Raw genomic sequence first — 18566 nt, forward strand, 5'->3', positions numbered from 1 at the left:
GCGGCTTCGGAACTTTTAAATATCTTGATATATCTCGAGAACTACGCATCTGATCAAAAAATATCATAGAAGATAAAAAGTAGGAAACTTAATTCTCTACAAAAAAGGTCTCTTAACATTTTGCCATAGCTCGCTTCGTTTCCGAGATATTTGCAGATTTATCTCAAGGGAAGGGGCCTGACGGACATATTTCGAGATATTTCTTCTTCTTGTTGTTCTTCCTCTGCACAGCTAAGCTGGAAGTGGCATTTGCGGCTCGCACTAGTGCAGAGTTATCTCAAAGAAAGGGGCCACGGTGTTTCTGTATCCCTATTATGTTGGTGCGGCTTCGGAACTTTTAAATATCTCGATATATCTCGAAAACTACGCTTCTGATCAAAAAATATCATAGAACATAAATTGTAGGAAACATAATTCTCTACAAAAAACGTCTCTTAACATTTTGCCATAGCTCGCTTCGTTTCCGAGATATTTGCCGATTCAGCTCAAAGGAACTGGCCTGACGGACATATTTCGAGATATTTCTTCTTCTTGTTGTTCTTCCTCTGCACAGCTAAGCTGGAAGTGGCATTTGCAGCTCGCAATAGTGCAGAGTTATCTCAAAGAAAGGGGCCACTGTGTTTCTGTATCCCTATTATGTTGGTGCGGCTTCTGAACTTTTAAATATCTCGATATATCTCGAAAACTACGCTTCTGACCAAAAAATATTATAGAACATAAATTGTAGGAAACATAATTCTCTACAAAAAACGTCTCTTAACATTTTGCCATAGCTCGCTTCGTTTCGGAGATATTTGCAGATTCAGCTCAAAGGAACTGGCCTGACGGACATATTTCGAGATATTTCTTCTTCTTGTTGTTCTTCCTCTGCACAGCTAAGCTGGAAGTGGCATTTGCGGCTCGCACTAGTGCAGAGTTATCTCAAAGAAAGGGGCCACGGTGTTTCTGTATCCCTATTATGTTGGTGCGGCTTCGGAACTTTTAAATATCTCGATATATCTCGAAAAATACGCTTCTGATCAAAAAACATCATATAACATAAATTGTAGGAAACATAATTCTCTACAAAAAACGTCTCTTAACATTTTGCCATAGCTCGCTTCGTTTCCGAGATATTTGCCGATTCAGCTCAAAGGAACTGGCCTGACGGACATATTTCGAGATATTTCTTCTTCTTGTTGTTCTTCCTCTGCACAGCTAAGCTGGAAGTGGCATTTGCAGCTCGCAATAGTGCAGAGTTATCTCAAAGAAAGGGGCCACGGTGTTACTGTATCTCTATTATGTTGGTGCGGCTTCGAAACTTTTAAATATCTTGATATATCTCGAGAACTGCGCATCTGATCAAAAAATATCATAGAACATAAATTGTAGGAAACATAATTCTCTACAAAAAAGGTCTCTTAACATTTTGCCATAGCTCGCTTCGTTTCCGAGATATTTGCAGATTTATCTCAAGGGAAGGGGCCTAACGGACATATTTCGAGTTATTTCTTCTTCTTGTTGTTCTTCCTCTGCACAGCTAAACTGGAAGTGGCATTTCCAGCTCGCAATAGTGCAGAGTTATCTCAAAGAAAGGGGCCACGGTGTTTCTGTATCTCTATTATGTTGGTTCGGCTTCGGAACTTTTGAATATCTTGATATATCTCGAGAACTACGCATCTGATCAAAAAATATCATAGAACATAAAAAGTAGGAAACTTAATTCTCTACAAAAAAGGTCTCTTAACATTTTGCCATAGCTCGCTTCGTTTCCGAGATATTTGCAGATTTATCTCAAGGGAAGGGGCCTAACGGACATATTTCGAGATATTTCTTCTTCTTGTTGTTCTTCTTCTGCACAGCTAAACTGGAAGTGGCATTTCCAGCTCGCAATAGTGCAGAGTTATCTCAAAGAAAGGAGCCACGGTGTTTCTGTATCTCTATTATGTTGGTGCGGCTTCGGAACTTTTAAATATCTTGATATATCTCGAGAACTACGCATCTGATCAAAAAATATCATAGAACATAAAAAGTAGGAAACTTAATTCTCTACAAAAAAGGTCTCTTAACATTTTGCCATAGCTCACTTCGTTTCCGAGATATTTGCAGATTTATCTCAAGGGAAGGGGCCTGACGGACATATTTCGAGATATTTCTTCTTCTTGTTGTTCTTCTTCTGCACAGCTAAGCTGGAAGTGGCATTTGCAGCTCGCAATAGTGCAGAGTTATCTCAAAGAGAGGGGCCACGGTTTTACTGTATCTCTATTATGTTGGTGCGGCTTCGGAACTTTTAAATATCTTGATATATCTCGAGAACTACGCATCTGATCAAAAAATATCATAGAACATAAAAAGTAGGAAACTTAATTCTCTACAAAAAAGGTCTCTTAACATTTTGCCATAGCTCGCTTCGTTTCCGAGATATTTGCAGATTTATCTCAAGGGAAGGGGCCTGACGGACATATTTCGAGATATTTCTTCTTCTTGTTGTTCTTCCTCTGCACAGCTAAGCTGGAAGTGGCATTTGCGGCTCGCACTTGTGCAGAGTTATCTCAAAGAAAGGGGCCACGGTGTTTCTGTATCCCTATTATGTTGGTGCGGCTTCGGAACTTTTAAATATCTCGATATATCTCGAAAACTACGCTTCTGATCAAAAAATATCATAGAACATAAATTGTAGGAAACATAATTCTCTACAAAAAACGTCTCTTAACATTTTGCCATAGCTCGCTGCGTTTCCGAGATATTTGCCGATTCAGCTCAAAGGAACTGGCCTGACGGACATATTTCGAGATATTTCTTCTTCTTGTTGTTCTTCCTCTGCACAGCTAAGCTGGAAGTGGCATTTGCAGCTCGCAATAGTGCAGAGTTATCTCAAAGAAAGGGGCCACTGTGTTTCTGTATCCCTATTATGTTGGTGCGGCTTCTGAACTTTTAAATATCTCGATATATCTCGAAAACTACGCTTCTGACCAAAAAATATCATAGAACATAAATTGTAGGAAACATAATTCTCTACAAAAAACGTCTCTTAACATTTTGCCATAGCTCGCTTCGTTTCGGAGATATTTGCAGATTCAGCTCAAAGGAACTGGCCTGACGGACATATTTCGAGATATTTCTTCTTCTTGTTGTTCTTCCTCTGCACAGCTAAGCTGGAAGTGGCATTTGCGGCTCGCACTAGTGCAGAGTTATCTCAAAGAAAGGGGCCACGGTGTTTCTGTATCCCTATTATGTTGGTGCGGCTTCGGAACTTTTAAATATCTCGATATATCTCGAAAAATACGCTTCTGATCAAAAAACATCATATAACATAAATTGTAGGAAACATAATTCTCTACAAAAAACGTCTCTTAACATTTTGCCATAGCTCGCTTCGTTTCCGAGATATTTGCCGATTCAGCTCAAAGGAACTGGCCTGACGGACATATTTCGAGATATTTCTTCTTCTTGTTGTTCTTCTTCTGCACAGCTAAACTGGAAGTGGCATTTCCAGCTCGCAATAGTGCAGAGTTATCTCAAAGAAAGGGGCCACGGTGTTTCTGTATCTCTATTATGTTGGTGCGGCTTCGGAACTTTTAAATATCTCGATATATCTCGAAAACTACGCTTCTGATCAAAAAATATCATAGAACATAAAAAGTAGGAAACTTAATTCTCTACAAAAAAGGTCTCTTAACATTTTGCCACAGCTCGCTTCGTTTCCGAGATATTTGCAGATATATCTCAAGGGAAGGGGCCTAACGGACATATTTCGAGATATTTCTTCTTCTTGTTGTTCTTCTTCTGCACAGCTAAACTGGAAGTGGCATTTCCAGCTCGCAATAGTGCAGAGTTATCTCAAAGAAAGGGGCCACGGTGTTTCTGTATCTCTATTATGTTGGTGCGGTTTCGGAACTTTTAAATATCTTGATATATCTCGAGAACTACGCATCTGATCAAAAAATATCATAGAACATAAAAAGTAGGAAACTTAATTCTCTACAAAAAAGGTCTCTTAACATTTTGCCATAGCTCGCTTCGTTTCCGAGATATTTGCAGATTTATCTCAAGGGAAGGGGCCTGACGGACATATTTCGAGATATTTCTTCTTCTTGTTGTTCTTCTTCTGCACAGCTGAGCTGGAAGTGGCATTTGCAGGTCGCAATAGTGCAGAGTTATCTCAAAGAAAGGGGCCACGGTGTTTCTGTATCTCTATTATGTTGGTGCGGCTTCGGAACTTTTAAATATCTCGATATATCTCGAAAACTACGATTCTGATCAAAAAATATCATAGAACGTAAATTGTAGGAAACATTATTCTCTACGAAAAAGGTCTCTTAACATTTTGCCATAGCTCGCTTCGTTTCCGAGATATTTGCATATTTATCTCAAGGGAAGGGGCCTGACGGACATATTTCGAGATATTTCTTCTTCTTGTTGTTCTTCTTCTGCACAGCTTAGCTGGAAGTGGCATTTGCGGCTCGCACTAGTGCAGAGTTATCTCAAAGAAAGGGGCCACGGTGTTTCTGTATCTCTATTATGTTGGTGCGGCTTCGGAGCTTTTAAATATCTCGATATATCTCGAAAACTACGCTTCTGATCAAAAAATATCATAGAACGTAAATTGTAGGAAATATTATTCTCTACAAAAAAGGTCTCTTAACGTTTTGCCATAGCTCGCTTCGTTTCCGAGATATTTGCAGATTCATCTCAAGGGAAGGGGTCTGACGGACATATTTCGAGATATTTCTTCTTCTTGTTGTTCTTCTTCTGCACAGCTAAGCTGGAAGTGGCATTTGCAGCGCGCAATAGTGCAGAGTTATCTCAAAGAAAGGGGCCACGGTGTTTCTGTATCTCTATTATGTTGGTGCGGCTTCGGAACTTTTAAATATCTTGATATATCTCGAGAACTACGCATCTGATCAAAAAATATCGTAGAACATAAAAAGTAGGAAACTTAATTCTCTACAAAAAAGGTCTCTTAACATTTTCCCATAGCTCGCTTCGTTTCCGAGATATTTGCAGATTTATCTCAAGGGAAGGGGCCTGACGGACATATTTCGAGATATTTCTTCTTCTTGTTGTTCTTCTTCTGCACAGTAGGCTGGAAGTGGCATTTGCAGCTCGCAATAGTGCAGAGTTATCTCAAAGAAAGGGGCCACGGTGTTTCTGTATCTCTATTATGTTGGTGCGGCTTCGGAACTTTTAAATATCTTGATATATCTCGAGAACTGCGCATCTGATCAAAAAATATCATAGAACATAAAAAGTAGGAAACTTAATTCTCTACAAAAAAGGTCTCTTAACATTTTGCCATAGCTCGCTTCGTTTCCGAGATATTTGCAGATTTATCTCAAGGGAAGGGGCCTGACGGACATATTTCGAGATATTTCTTCTTCTTGTTGTTCTTCTTCTGCACAGCTAAGCTGGAAGTAGCATTTCCAGCTCGCAATAGTGCAGAGTTATCTCAAAGAAAGGGGCCACGGTGTTTCTGTATCTCTATTATGTTGGTGCGGCTTCGGAACTTTTAAATATCTTGATATATCTCGAGAACTACGCATCTGATCAAAAAATATCATAGAACATAAAAAGTAGGAAACTTAATTCTCTACAAAAACGGTCTCTTAACATTTTGCCATAGCTCGATTCGTTTCCGAGATATTTGCAGATTTATCTCAAGGGAAGGGGCCTGACGGACATATTTCGAGATATTTCTTCTTCTTGTTGTTCGTCTTCTGCACAGCTAAGCTGGAAGTGGCATTTGCGGCTCGCACTAGTGCACAGTTATCTCAAAGAAAGGGGCCACGGTGTTTCTGTATCTCTATTATGTTGGTGCGGCTTCGGAACTTTTAAATATCTCGATATATCTCGAAAACTACGCTTCTGATCAAAAAATATCATAGAACATAAATTGTAGGAAACATAATTCTCTACAAATAAGGTCTCTTAACATTTTGCCATAGCTCGCTTCGTTTCCGAGATATTTGCAGATTTATCTCAAGGGAAGGGGCCTGACGGACATATTTCGAGATATTTCTTCTTCTTGTTGTTCTTCTTCTGCACAGCTAAGCTGGAAGTGGCATTTGCAGCTCGCAATAGTGCAGAGATATCTCAAAGAAAGGGGCCACGGTGTTTCTGTATCTCTATTATGTTGGTGCGGCTTCGGAACTTTTAAATATCTTGATATATCTCGAGAACTACGCGTCTGATCAAAAAATATCATAGAACATAAAAAGTAGGAAACATAATTCTCTACAAAAAAGGTGTCTTAACATTTTGCCATAGCTCGCTTCGTTTCCGAGATATTTGCAGATTTATCTCAAGGCAAGGGGCCTGACGGACATATTTCGAGATATTTCTTCTTCTTGTTGTTCTTCTTCTGCACAGCTAAGCTGGAAGTGGCATTTTCGGGTCGCACTAGTGCAGAGTTATCTCAAAGAAAGGGGCCACGGTGTTTCTGTATCTCTATTATGTTGGTGCGGCTTCGGAACTTTTAAATATCTTGATATATCTCGAGAACTACGCATCTGATCAAAAAATATCATAGAACATAAAAAGTAGGAAACTTAGTTCTCTACAAAAAAGGTCTCTTAACATTTTGCCATAGCTCGCTTCGTTTCCGAGATATTTGCAGATTTATCTCAAGGGAAGGGGCCTGACGGACATATTTCGAGATATTTCTTCTTCTTGTTGTTCTTCTTCTGCACAGCTAAGCTGGAAGTGGCATTTGCGGCTCGCACTAGTGCAGAGTTATCTCAAAGAAAGGGGCCACGGTGTTTCTGTATCTCTATTATGTTGGTGCGGCTTCGGAACTTTTAAATATCTCGATATATCTCGAAAACTACGCTTCTGATCAAAAAATATCATAAAACATAAATTGTAGGAACCATAATTCTCTACAAAAAAGGTCTCTTAACATTTTGCCATAGCTCGCTTCGTTTCCGAGATATTTGCAGATATATCTCAAGGGAAGGGGCCTGACGGACATATTTCGAGATATTTCTTCTTCTTGTTGTTCTTCTTCTGCACAGCTAAGCTGAAAGTGGCATTTACAGCTCGCAATAGTGCAAAGTTATCTCAAAGAAAGGGGCCACGGTGTTTCTGTATCTCTATTATGTTGGTGCGGCTTCGGAACTTTTAAATATCTCGATATATCTCGAGAACTACGCGTCTGATCAAAAAATATCATAGAACATAAAAAGTAGGAAACATAATTCTCTACAAAAAAGGTCTCTTAACATTTTGCCATAGTTCGCTTCGTTTCCGAGATATTTGCAGATTTATCTCAAGGGAAGGGGCCTGACGGACATATTTCGAGATATTTCTTCTTCTTGTTGTTCTTCTTCTGCACCGCTAAGCTGGAAGTGGCATTTGCGGCTCGCACTAGTGCAGCGTTATCTCAAAGAAGGGGGCCACGGTGTTTCTGTATCTCTATTATGTTGGTGCGGCTTCGGAACTTTTAAATATCTTGATATATCTCGAGAACTACGCATCTGATCAAAAAATATCATAGAACATAAAAAGTAGGAAACTTAATTCTCTACAAAAAAGGTCTCTTAACATTTTGCCATAGCTCGCTTCGTTTCCGAGATATTTGCAGATTTATCTCAAGGGAAGGGGCCTGACGGACATATTTCGAGATATTTCTTCTTCTTGTTGTTCTTCTTCTGCACAGCTAAGCTGGAAGTGGCATTTGCGGCTCGCACTAGTGCAGAGTTATCTCAAAGAAAGGGGCCACGGTGTTTCTGTATCTCTATTATGTTGGTGCGGCTTCGGAACTTTTAAATATCTCGATATATCTCGAAAACTACGCTTGTGATCAAAAAATATCATAGAACATAAATTGTAGGAAACATAATTCTCTACAAAAAAGGTCTCTTAACATTTTGCCATAGCTCGCTTCGTTTCCGAGATATTTGCAGATATATCTCAAGGGAAGGGGCCTGACGGACATATTTCGAGATATTTCTTCTTCTTGTTGTACTTCTTCTGCACAGCTAAGCTGGAAGTGGCATTTACAGCTCGCAATAGTGCAAAGTTATCTCAAAGAAAGGGGCGACGGTGTTTCTGTATCTCTATTATGTTGGTGCGGCTTCGGAACTTTTAAATATCTTGATATATCTCGAGAACTACGCATCTGATCAAAAAATATCATAGAACATAAAAAGTAGGAAACTTAATTCTCTACAAAAAACGTCTCTTAACATTTTGCCATTGCTCGCTTCGTTTCCGAGATATTTGCAGATTTATCTCAAGGGAAGGGGCCTGACGGACATATTTCGAGATATTTCTTCTTCTTGTTGTTCTTCTTCTGCACCGCTAAGCTGGAAGTGGCATTTCCAGCTCGCAATAGTGCAGAGTTATCTCAAAGAAAGGAGCCACGGTGTTTCTGTATCTCTATTCTGTTGGTGCGGCTTCGGAACTTTTAAATATCTTGATATATCTCGAGAACTACGCATCTGATCAAAAAATATCATAGAACATAATAAGTAGGAAACTTAATTCTCTACAAAAAAGGTCTCTTAACATTTTGCCATAGCTCACTTCGTTTCCGAGATATTTGCAGATTTATCTCAAGGGAAGGGGCCTGACGGACATATTTCGAGATATTTCTTCTTCTTGTTGTTCTTCTTCTGCACAGCTAAGCTGGAAGTGGCATTTGCGGCTCGCAATAGTGCAAAGTTATCTCAAAGAAAGGGGCCACGGTGTTTCTGTATCTCTATTATGTTGGTGCGGCTTCGGAACTTTTAAATATCTTGATATATCTCGAGAACTACGCGTCTGATCAAAAAATATCATAGAACATAAAAAGTAGGAAACATAATTCTCTACAAAAAAGGTCTCTTAACATTTTGCCATAGCTCGCTTCGTTTCCGAGATATTTGCAGGTTTATCTCAAGGGAAGGGGCCCAGCGGACATATTTCGAGATATTTCTTCTTCTTGTTGTTCTTCTTCTGCACAGCTAAGCTGAAAGTGGCATTTACAGCTCGCAATAGTGCAAAGTTATCTCAAAGAAAGGGGCCACGGTGTTTCTGTATCTCTATTATGTTGGTGCGGCTTCGGAACTTTTAAATATCTCGATATATCTCGAGAACTACGCGTCTGATCAAAAAATATCATAGAACATAAAAAGTAGGAAACATAATTCTCTACAAAAAAGGTCTCTTAACATTTTGCCATAGCTCGCTTCGTTTCCGAGATATTTGCAGATTTATCTCAAGGCAAGGGGCCTGACGGACATATTTCGAGATATTTCTTCTTCTTGTTGTTCTTCTTCTGCACCGCTAAGCTGGAAGTGGCATTTGCGGCTCGCACTAGTGCAGAGTTATCTCAAAGAAAGCGGCCACGGTGTTTCTGTATCTCTATTATGTTGGTGCGGCTTCGGAACTTTTAAATATCTCGATATATCTCGAAAACTACGCTTCTGATCAAAAAATATCATAGAACATAAATTGTAGGAAACATAATTCTCTACAAAAAAGGTCTCTTAACATTTTGCCATAGCTCGCTTCGTTTCCGAGATATTTGCAGATATATCTCAAGGGAAGGGGCCTGACGGACATATTTCGAGATATTTCTTCTTCTTGTTGTTCTTCTTCTGCACAGCTAAGCTGAAAGTGGCATTTACAGCTCGCAATAGTGCAAAGTTATCTCAAAGAAAGGGGCCACGGTGTTTCTGTATCTCTATTATGTTGGTGCGGCTTCGGAACTTTTAAATATCTTGATATATCTCGAGAACTACGCGTCTGATCAAAAAATATCATAGAACATAAAAAGCAGGAAACATAATTCTCTACAAAAAAGGTCTCTTAACATTTTGCCATAGCTCGCTTCGTTTCCGAGATATTTGCAGGTTTATCTCAAGGGAAGGGGCCCAGCGGACATATTTCGAGATATTTCTTCTTCTTGTTGTTCTTCTTCTGCACAGCTAAACTGGAAGTGGCATTTCCAGCTCGCAATAGTGCAGAGTTATCTCAAAGAAAGGAGCCACGGTGTTTCTGTATCTCTATTCTGTTGGTGCGGCTTCGGAACTTTTAAATATCTTGATATACCTCGAGAACTACGCATCTGATCAAAAAATATCATAGAACATAATAAGTAGGAAACTTAATTCTCTACAAAAAAGGTCTCTTAACATTTTGCCATAGCTCTCTTCGTTTCCGAGATATTTGCAGATTTATCTCAAGGGAAGGGGCCTGACGGACATATTTCGAGATATTTCTTCTTCTTGTTGTTCTTCTTCTGCACAGCTAAGCTGGAAGTGGCATTTGCGGCTCGCACTAGTGCAGAGTTATCTCAAAGAAAGGGGCCACGGTGTTTCTGTATCTCTATTATGTTGGTGCGGCTTCGGAACTTTTAAATATCTTGATATATCTCGAGAACTACGCATCTGATCAAAAAATATCATAGAACATAAAAAGTAGGAAACTTAATTCTCTACAAAAAAGGTCTCTTAACGTTTTGCCATAGCTCGCTTCGTTTCCGAGATATTTGCAGATTTATCTCAAGGGAAGGGGCCTGACGGACATATTTCGAGATATTTCTTCTTCTTGTTGTTCTTCTTCTGCACAGCTAAGCTGGAAGTGGCATTTGCGGCTCGCAATAGTGCAAAGTTATCTCAAAGAAAGGGGCCACGGTGTTTCTGTATCTCTATTATGTTGGTGCGGCTTCGGAACTTTTAAATATCTTGATATATCTCGAGAACTACGCATCTGATCAAAAAATATCATAGAACATAAAAAGTAGGAAACTTAATTCTCTACAAAAAAGGTCTCTCAACATTTTGCCATAGCTCGCTTCGTTTCCGAGATATTTGCAGATTTATCTCAAGGGAAGGGGCATGACGGACATATTTCGAGATATTTCTTCTTCTTGTTGTTCTTCTTCTGCACAGCTAAGCTGGAAGTGGCATTTGCGGCTCGCACTAGTGCAGAGTTATCTCAAAGAAAGGGGCCACGGTGTTTCTGTATCTCTATTATGTTGGTGCGGCTTCGGAACTTTTAAATATCTCGATATATCTCGAAAACTACGCTTCTGATCAAAAAATATCATAGAACATAAATTGTAGGAAACATAATTCTCTACAAAAAAGGTCTCTTAACATTTTGCCATAGCTCGCTCCGTTTCCGAGATATTTGCAGATTTATCTCAAGGCAAGGGGCCTGACGGACATATTTCGAGATATTTCTTCTTCTTGTTGTTCTTCTTCTGCACAGCTAAGCTGGAAGTGGCATTTGCGGCTCGCAATAGTGCAGAGTTATCTCAAAGAAAGGGGCCACGGTGTTTCTGTATCTCTATTATGTTGGTGCGGCTTCGGAACTTTTAAATATCTCGATATATCTCGAAAACTACGCTTCTGATCAAAAAATATCATAGAACATAAATTGTAGGAAACATAATTCTCTACAAAAAAGGTCTCTTAGCATTTTGCCATAGCTCGCTTCGTTTCCGAGATATTTGCAGATTTATTTCAAGGGAAGGGGCCTGACGGACATATTTCGAGATATTTCTTCTTCTTGTTGTTCTTCTTCTGCACAGCTAAGCTGGAAGTGGCATTTGCGGCTCGCACTAGTGCAGAGTTATCTCAAAGAAGGGGGCCACGGTGTTTCTGTATCTCTATTATGTTGGTGCGGATTCGGAACTTTTAAATATCTTGATATATCTCGAGAACTACGCATCTGATCAAAAAATATCATAGAACATAAAAAGTAGGAAACTTAATTCTCTACAAAAAAGGTCTCTTAACATTTTGCCATAGCTCGCTTCGTTTCCGAGATATTTGCAGATTTATCTCAAGGGAAGGGGCCTGACGGACATATTTCGAGATATTTCTTCTTCTTGTTCTTCTTCTTCTGCACAGCTAAGCTGGAAGTGGCATTTGCGGCTCGCACTAGTGCAGAGTTATCTCAAAGAAAGGGGCCACGGTGTTTCTGTATCTCTATTATGTTGGTGCGGCTTCGGAACTTTTAAATATCTTGATATATCTCGAGAACTACGCATCTGATCAAAAAATATGATAGAACATAAAAAGTAGGAAACTTAATTCTCTACAAAAAAGGTCTCTTAACATTTTGCCATAGCTCGCTTCGTTTCCGAGATATTTGCAGATTTATCTCAAGGGAAGGGGCATGACGGACATATTTCGAGATATTTCTTCTTCTTGTTGTTCTTCTTCTGCACAGCTAAGCTGGAAGTGGCATTTGCGGCTCGCACTAGTGCAGAGTTATCTCAAAGAAAGGGGCCACGGTGTTTCTGTATCTCTATTATGTTGGTGCGGCTTCGGAACTTTTAAATATCTCGATATATCTCGAAAACTACGCTTCTGATCAAAAAATATCATAGAACATAAATTGTAGGAAACATAATTCTCTACAAAAAAGTTCTCTTAACATTTTGCCATAGCTCGCTTCGTTTCCGAGATATTTGCAGATATATCTCAAGGGAAGGGGCCTGACGGACATATTTCGAGATATTTCTTCTTCTTGTTGTTCTTCTTCTGCACAGCTAACCTGGAAGTGGCATTTGCAGCTCGCAATAGTGCAGAGTTATCTCAAAGAAAGGGGCCACGGTGTTTCTGTATCTCTATTATGTTGGTGCGGCTTCGGAACTTTTAAATATCTTGATATATCTCGAGAACTACGCATCTGATCAAAAAATATCATAGAACATAAAAAGTAGGAAACTTAATTCTCTACAAAAAAGGTCTCTTAACATTTTGCCATAGCTCGCTTCGTTTCCGAGATATTTGCAGATTTATCTCAAGGGAAGGGGCCTGACGGACATATTTCGAGATATTTCTTCTTCTTGTTGTTCTTCTTCTGCACAGTTAAGCAGGAAGTGGCATTTGCAGCTCGCAATAGTGCAGAGTTATCTCAAAGAAGGGGGCCACGGTGTTTCTGTATCTCTATTATGTTGGTGCGGCTTCGGAACTTTTAAATATCTTGATATATCTCGAGAACTACGCATCTGATCAAAAAATATCATAGAACATAAAAAGTAGGAAACTTAATTCTCTACAGAAAAGGTCTCTTAACATTTTGCCATAGCTCTCTTCGTTTCCGAGATATTTGCAGATTTATCTCAAGGGAAGGGGCCTGACGGACATATTTCGAGATATTTCTTATTCTTGTTGTTCTTCTTCTGCACAGCTAAGCTGGAAGTGGCATTTGCAGCTCGCAATAGTGCAGAGTAATCTCAAGGAAAGGGGCCACGGTGTTTCTGTATGTCTATTATGTTGGTGCGGCTTCGGAACTTTTAAATATCTTGATATATCTCGAGAACTACGCATCTGATCAAAAAATATCATAGAACATAAAAAGTAGGAAACTTAATTCTCTACAAAAACGGTCTCTTAACATTTTGCCATAGCTCGCTTCGTTTCCGAGATATTTGCAGATTTATCTCAAGGGAAGGGGCCTGACGGACATATTTCGAGATATTTCTTCTTCTTGTTGTTCTTCTTCTGCACAGCTAAGCTGGAAGTGGCATTTGCGGCTCGCACTAGTGCAGAGTTATCTCAAAGAAAGGGGCCACGGTGTTTCTGTATCTCTATTATGTTGGTGCGGCTTCGGAACTTTTAAATATCTCGATATATCTCGAAAACTACGCTTCTGATCAAAAAATATCATAGAACATAAATTGTAGGAAACTTAATTCTCTACAAAAAAGGTCTCTTAACATTTTGCCATAGCTCGCTTCGTTTCCGAGATATTTGCAGATTTATCTCAAGGGAAGGGGCCTGACGGACATATTTCGAGATATTTCTTCTTCTTGTTGTTCTTCTTCTGCACAGCTAACCTGGAAGTGGCATTTGCAGCTCGCAATAGTGCAGAGTTATCTCAAAGAAAGGGGCCACGGTGTTTCTGTATCTCTATTATGTTGGTGCGGCTTCGGAACTTTTAAATATCTTGATATATCTCGAGAACTACGCATCTGATCAAAAAATATCATAGAACATAAAAAGTAGGAAACTTAATTCTCTACAGAAAAGGTCTCTTAACATTTTGCCATAGCTCTCTTCGTTTCCGAGATATTTGCAGATTTATCTCAAGGGAAGGGGCCTGACGGACATATTTCGAGATATTTCTTATTCTTGTTGTTCTTCTTCTGCACAGCTAAGCTGGAAGTGGCATTTGCAGCTCGCAATAGTGCAGAGTAATCTCAAGGAAAGAGGCCACGGTGTTTCTGTATCTCTATTATGTTGGTGCGGCTTCGGAACTTTTAAATATCTTGATATATCTCGAGAACTACGCATCTGATCAAAAAATATCATAGAACATAAATAGTAGGAAACTTAATTCTCTACAAAAAAGGTCTCTCAACATTTTGCCATAGCTCTCTTCGTTTCCGAGATATTTGCAGATTTATCTCAAGGGAAGGGGCCTGACGGACATATTTCGAGATATTTCTTATTCTTGTTGTTCTTCTTCTGCACAGCTAAGCTGGAAGTGGCATTTGCAGCTCGCAATAGTGCAGAGTTATCTCAAAGAAAGGGGCCACGGTGTTTCTGTATCTCTATTATGTTGGTGCGGCTTCGGAACTTTTAAATATCTCGATATATCTCGAAAACTACGCATCTGATCAAAAAATATCATAGAACATAAAAAGTAGGAAACTTAATTCTCTACAAAAAAGGTCTCTTAACATTTTGCCATAGCTCGCTTCGTTTCCGAGATATTTGCAGGTTTATCTCAAGGGAAGGGGCCTAACGGACATATTTCGAGATATTTCTTCTTCTTGTTGTTCTTCTTCTGCACAGCTAAGCTGGAAGTGGCATTTGCGGCTCGCACTAGTGCAGAGTTATCTCAAAGAAAGGGGCCACGGTGTTTCTGTATCTCTATTATGTTGGTGCGGCTTCGGAACTTTTAAATATCTCGATATATCTCGAAAACTACGCTTCTGATCAAAAAATATCATAGAACATAAATTGTAGGAAACATAATTCTCTACAAAAAAGTTCTCTTAACATTTTGCCATAGCTCGCTTCGTTTCCGAGATATTTGCAGATATATCTCAAGGGAAGGGGCCTGACGGACATATTTCGAGATATTTCTTCTTCTTGTTGTTCTTCTTCTGCACAGCTAACCTGGAAGTGGCATTTGCAGCTCGCAATAGTGCAGAGTTATCTCAAAGAAAGGGGCCACGGTGTTTCTGTATCTCTATTATGTTGGTGCGGCTTCGGAACTTTTAAATATCTTGATATATCTCGAGAACTACGCATCTGATCAAAAAATATCATAGAACATAAATAGTAGGAAACTTAATTCTCTACAAAAAAGGTCTCTCAACATTTTGCCATAGCTCTCTTCGTTTCCGAGATATTTGCAGATTTGTCTCAAGGGAAGGGGCCTGACGGACATATTTCGAGATATTTCTTATTCTTGTTGTTCTTCTTCTGCACAGCTAAGCTGGAAGTGGCATTTGCAGCTCGCAATAGTGCAGAGTTATCTCAAAGAAAGGGGCCACGGTGTTTCTGTATCTCTATTATGTTGGTGCGGCTTCGGAACTTTTAAATATCTCGATATATCTCGAAAACTACGCATCTGATCAAAAAATATCATAGAACATAAAAAGTAGGGAACTTAATTCTCTACAAAAAAGGTCTCTAAACATTTTGCCATAGCTCGCTTCGTTTCCGAGATATTTGCAGGTTTATCTCAAGGGAAGGGGCCTAACGGACATATTTCGAGATATTTCTTCTTCTTGTTGTTCTTCTTCTGCACAGCTAAGCTGGAAGTGGCATTTGCGGCTCGCACTAGTGCAGAGTTATCTCAAAGAAAGTGGCCACGGTGTTTCTGTATCTCTATTATGTTGGTGCGGCTTCGGAACTTTTAGATATCTCGATATATCTCGAAAACTACGCTTCTGATCAAAAAATATCATAGAACATAGATTGTAGGAAACATAATTCTCTACAAAAAAGTTCTCTTAACATTTTGCCATAGCTCGCTTCGTTTCCGAGATATTTGCAGATATATCTCAAGGGAAGGGGCCTGACGGACATATTTCGAGATATTTCTTCTTCTTGTTGTTCTTCTTCTGCACAGCTAAGCTGAAAGTGGCATTTACAGCTCGCAATAGTGCAAAGTTATCTCAAAGAAAGGGGCCACGGTGTTTCTGTATCTCTATTATGTTGGTGCGGCTTCGGAACTTTTAAATATCTTGATATATCTCGAGAACTACGCGTCTGATCAAAAAATATCATAGAACATAAAAAGTAGGAAACATAATTCTCTACAAAAAAGGTCTCTTAACATTTTGCCATAGCTCGCTTCGTTTCCGAGATATTTGCAGGTTTATCTCAAGGGAAGGGGCCCAGCGGACATATTTCGAGATATTTCTTCTTCTTGTTGTTCTTCTTCTGCACCGCTAAACTGGAAGTGGCATTTCCAGCTCGCAATAGTGCAGAGTTATCTCAAAGAAAGGAGCCACGGTGTTTCTGTATGTCTATTATGTTGGTGCGGCTTCGGAACTTTTAAATATCTTGATATATCTCGAGAACTACGCATCTGATCAAAAAATATCATAGAACATAAAAAGTAGGAAACTTAATTCTCTACAAAAACGGTCTCTTAACATTTTGCCATAGCTCGCTTCGTTTCCGAGATATTTGCAGATTTATCTCAAGGGAAGGGGCCTGACGGACATATTTCGAGATATTTCTTCTTCTTGTTGTTCTTCTTCTGCACAGCTAAGCTGGAAGTGGCATTTGCGGCTCGCACTAGTGCACAGTTATCTCAAAGAAAGGGGCCACGGTGTTTCTGTATCTCTATTATGTTGGTGCGGCTTCGGAACTTTTAAATATCTCGATATATCTCGAAAACTACGCTTCTGATCAAAAAATATCATAGAACATAAATTGTAGGAAACATAATTCTCTACAAAAAAGTTCTCTTAACATTTTGCCATAGCTCGCTTCGTTTCCGAGATATTTGCAGATTTATCTCAAGGGAAGGGTCTGAGGGACTTATTTCGAGATATTTCTTCTTCTTGTTGTTCTTCTTCTGCACAGCTAAGCTGGAAGTGGCATTTGCGGCTCGCACTAGTGCAGCGTTATCTCAAAGAAAGGGGCCACGGTGTTTCTGTATCTCTATTATGTTGGTGCGGCTTCGGAACTTTTAAATATCTTGATATATCTCGAGAACTACGCATCTGATCAAAAAATATCATAGAACATAAAAAGTAGGAAACTTAATTCTCTACAAAAAAGGTCTCTTAACATTTTGCCATAGCTCGCTTCGTTTCCGAGATATTTGCAGATTTATCTCAAGGGAAGGGGCATGACGGACATATTTCGAGATATTTCTTCTTCTTGTTGTTCTTCTTCTGCACAGCTAAGCTGGAAGTGGCATTTGCGGCTCGCACTAGTGCAGAGTTATCTCAAAGAAAGGGGCCACGGTGTTTCTGTATCTCTATTATGTTGGTGCGGCTTCGGAACTTTTAAATATCTCGATATATCTCGAAAACTACGCTTCTGATCAAAAAATATCATAGAACATAAATTGTAGGAAACTTAATTCTCTACAAAAAAGGTCTCTTAACATTTTGCCATAGCTCGCTTCGTTTCCGAGATATTTGCAGATTTATCTCAAGGGAAGGGGCCTGACGGACATATTTCGAGATATTTCTTCTTCTTGTTGTTCTTCTTCTGCACAGCTAACCTGGAAGTGGCATTTGCAGCTCGCAATAGTGCAGAGTTATCTCAAAGAAAGGGGCCACGGTGTTTCTGTATCTCTATTATGTTGGTGCGGCTTCGGAACTTTTAAATATCTCGATATATCTCGAAAACTACGCATCTGATCAAAAAATATCATAGAACATAAAAAGTAGGAAACTTAATTCTCTACAAAAAAGGTCTCTTAACATTTTGCCATAGCTCGCTTCGTTTCCGAGATATTTGCAGGTTTATCTCAAGGGAAGGGGCCTAACGGACATATTTCGAGATATTTCTTCTTCTTGTTGTTCTTCTTCTGCACAGCTAAGCTGGAAGTGGCATTTGCGGCTCGCACTAGTGCAGAGTTATCTCAAAGAAAGGGGCCACGGTGTTTCTGTATCTCTATTATGTTGGTGCGGCTTCGGAACTTTTAAATATCTCGATATATCTCGAAAACTACGCTTCTGATCAAAAAATATCATAGAACATAAATTGTAGGAAACATAATTCTCTACAAAAAAGTTCTCTTAACATTTTGCCATAGCTCGCTTCGTTTCCGAGATATTTGCAGATATATCTCAAGGGAAGGGGCCTGACGGACATATTTCGAGATATTTCTTCTTCTTGTTGTTCTTCTTCTGCACAGCTAACCTGGAAGTGGCATTTGCAGCTCGCAATAGTGCAGAGTTATCTCAAAGAAAGGGGCCACGGTGTTTCTGTATCTCTATTATGTTGGTGCGGCTTCGGAACTTTTAAGTATCTTGATATATCTCGAGAACTACGCATCTGATCAAAAAATATCATAGAACATAAATAGTAGGAAACTTAATTCTCTACAAAAAAGGTCTCTCAACATTTTGCCATAGCTCTCTTCGTTTCCGAGATATTTGCAGATTTATCTCAAGGGAAGGGGCCTGACGGACATATTTCGAGATATTTCTTATTCTTGTT

This window comes from Osmia lignaria, unplaced genomic scaffold, assembly GCF_051020975.1.
Source record: "Osmia lignaria lignaria isolate PbOS001 unplaced genomic scaffold, iyOsmLign1 scaffold0006, whole genome shotgun sequence".
Lineage (NCBI taxonomy): Eukaryota > Metazoa > Arthropoda > Insecta > Hymenoptera > Megachilidae > Osmia > Osmia lignaria.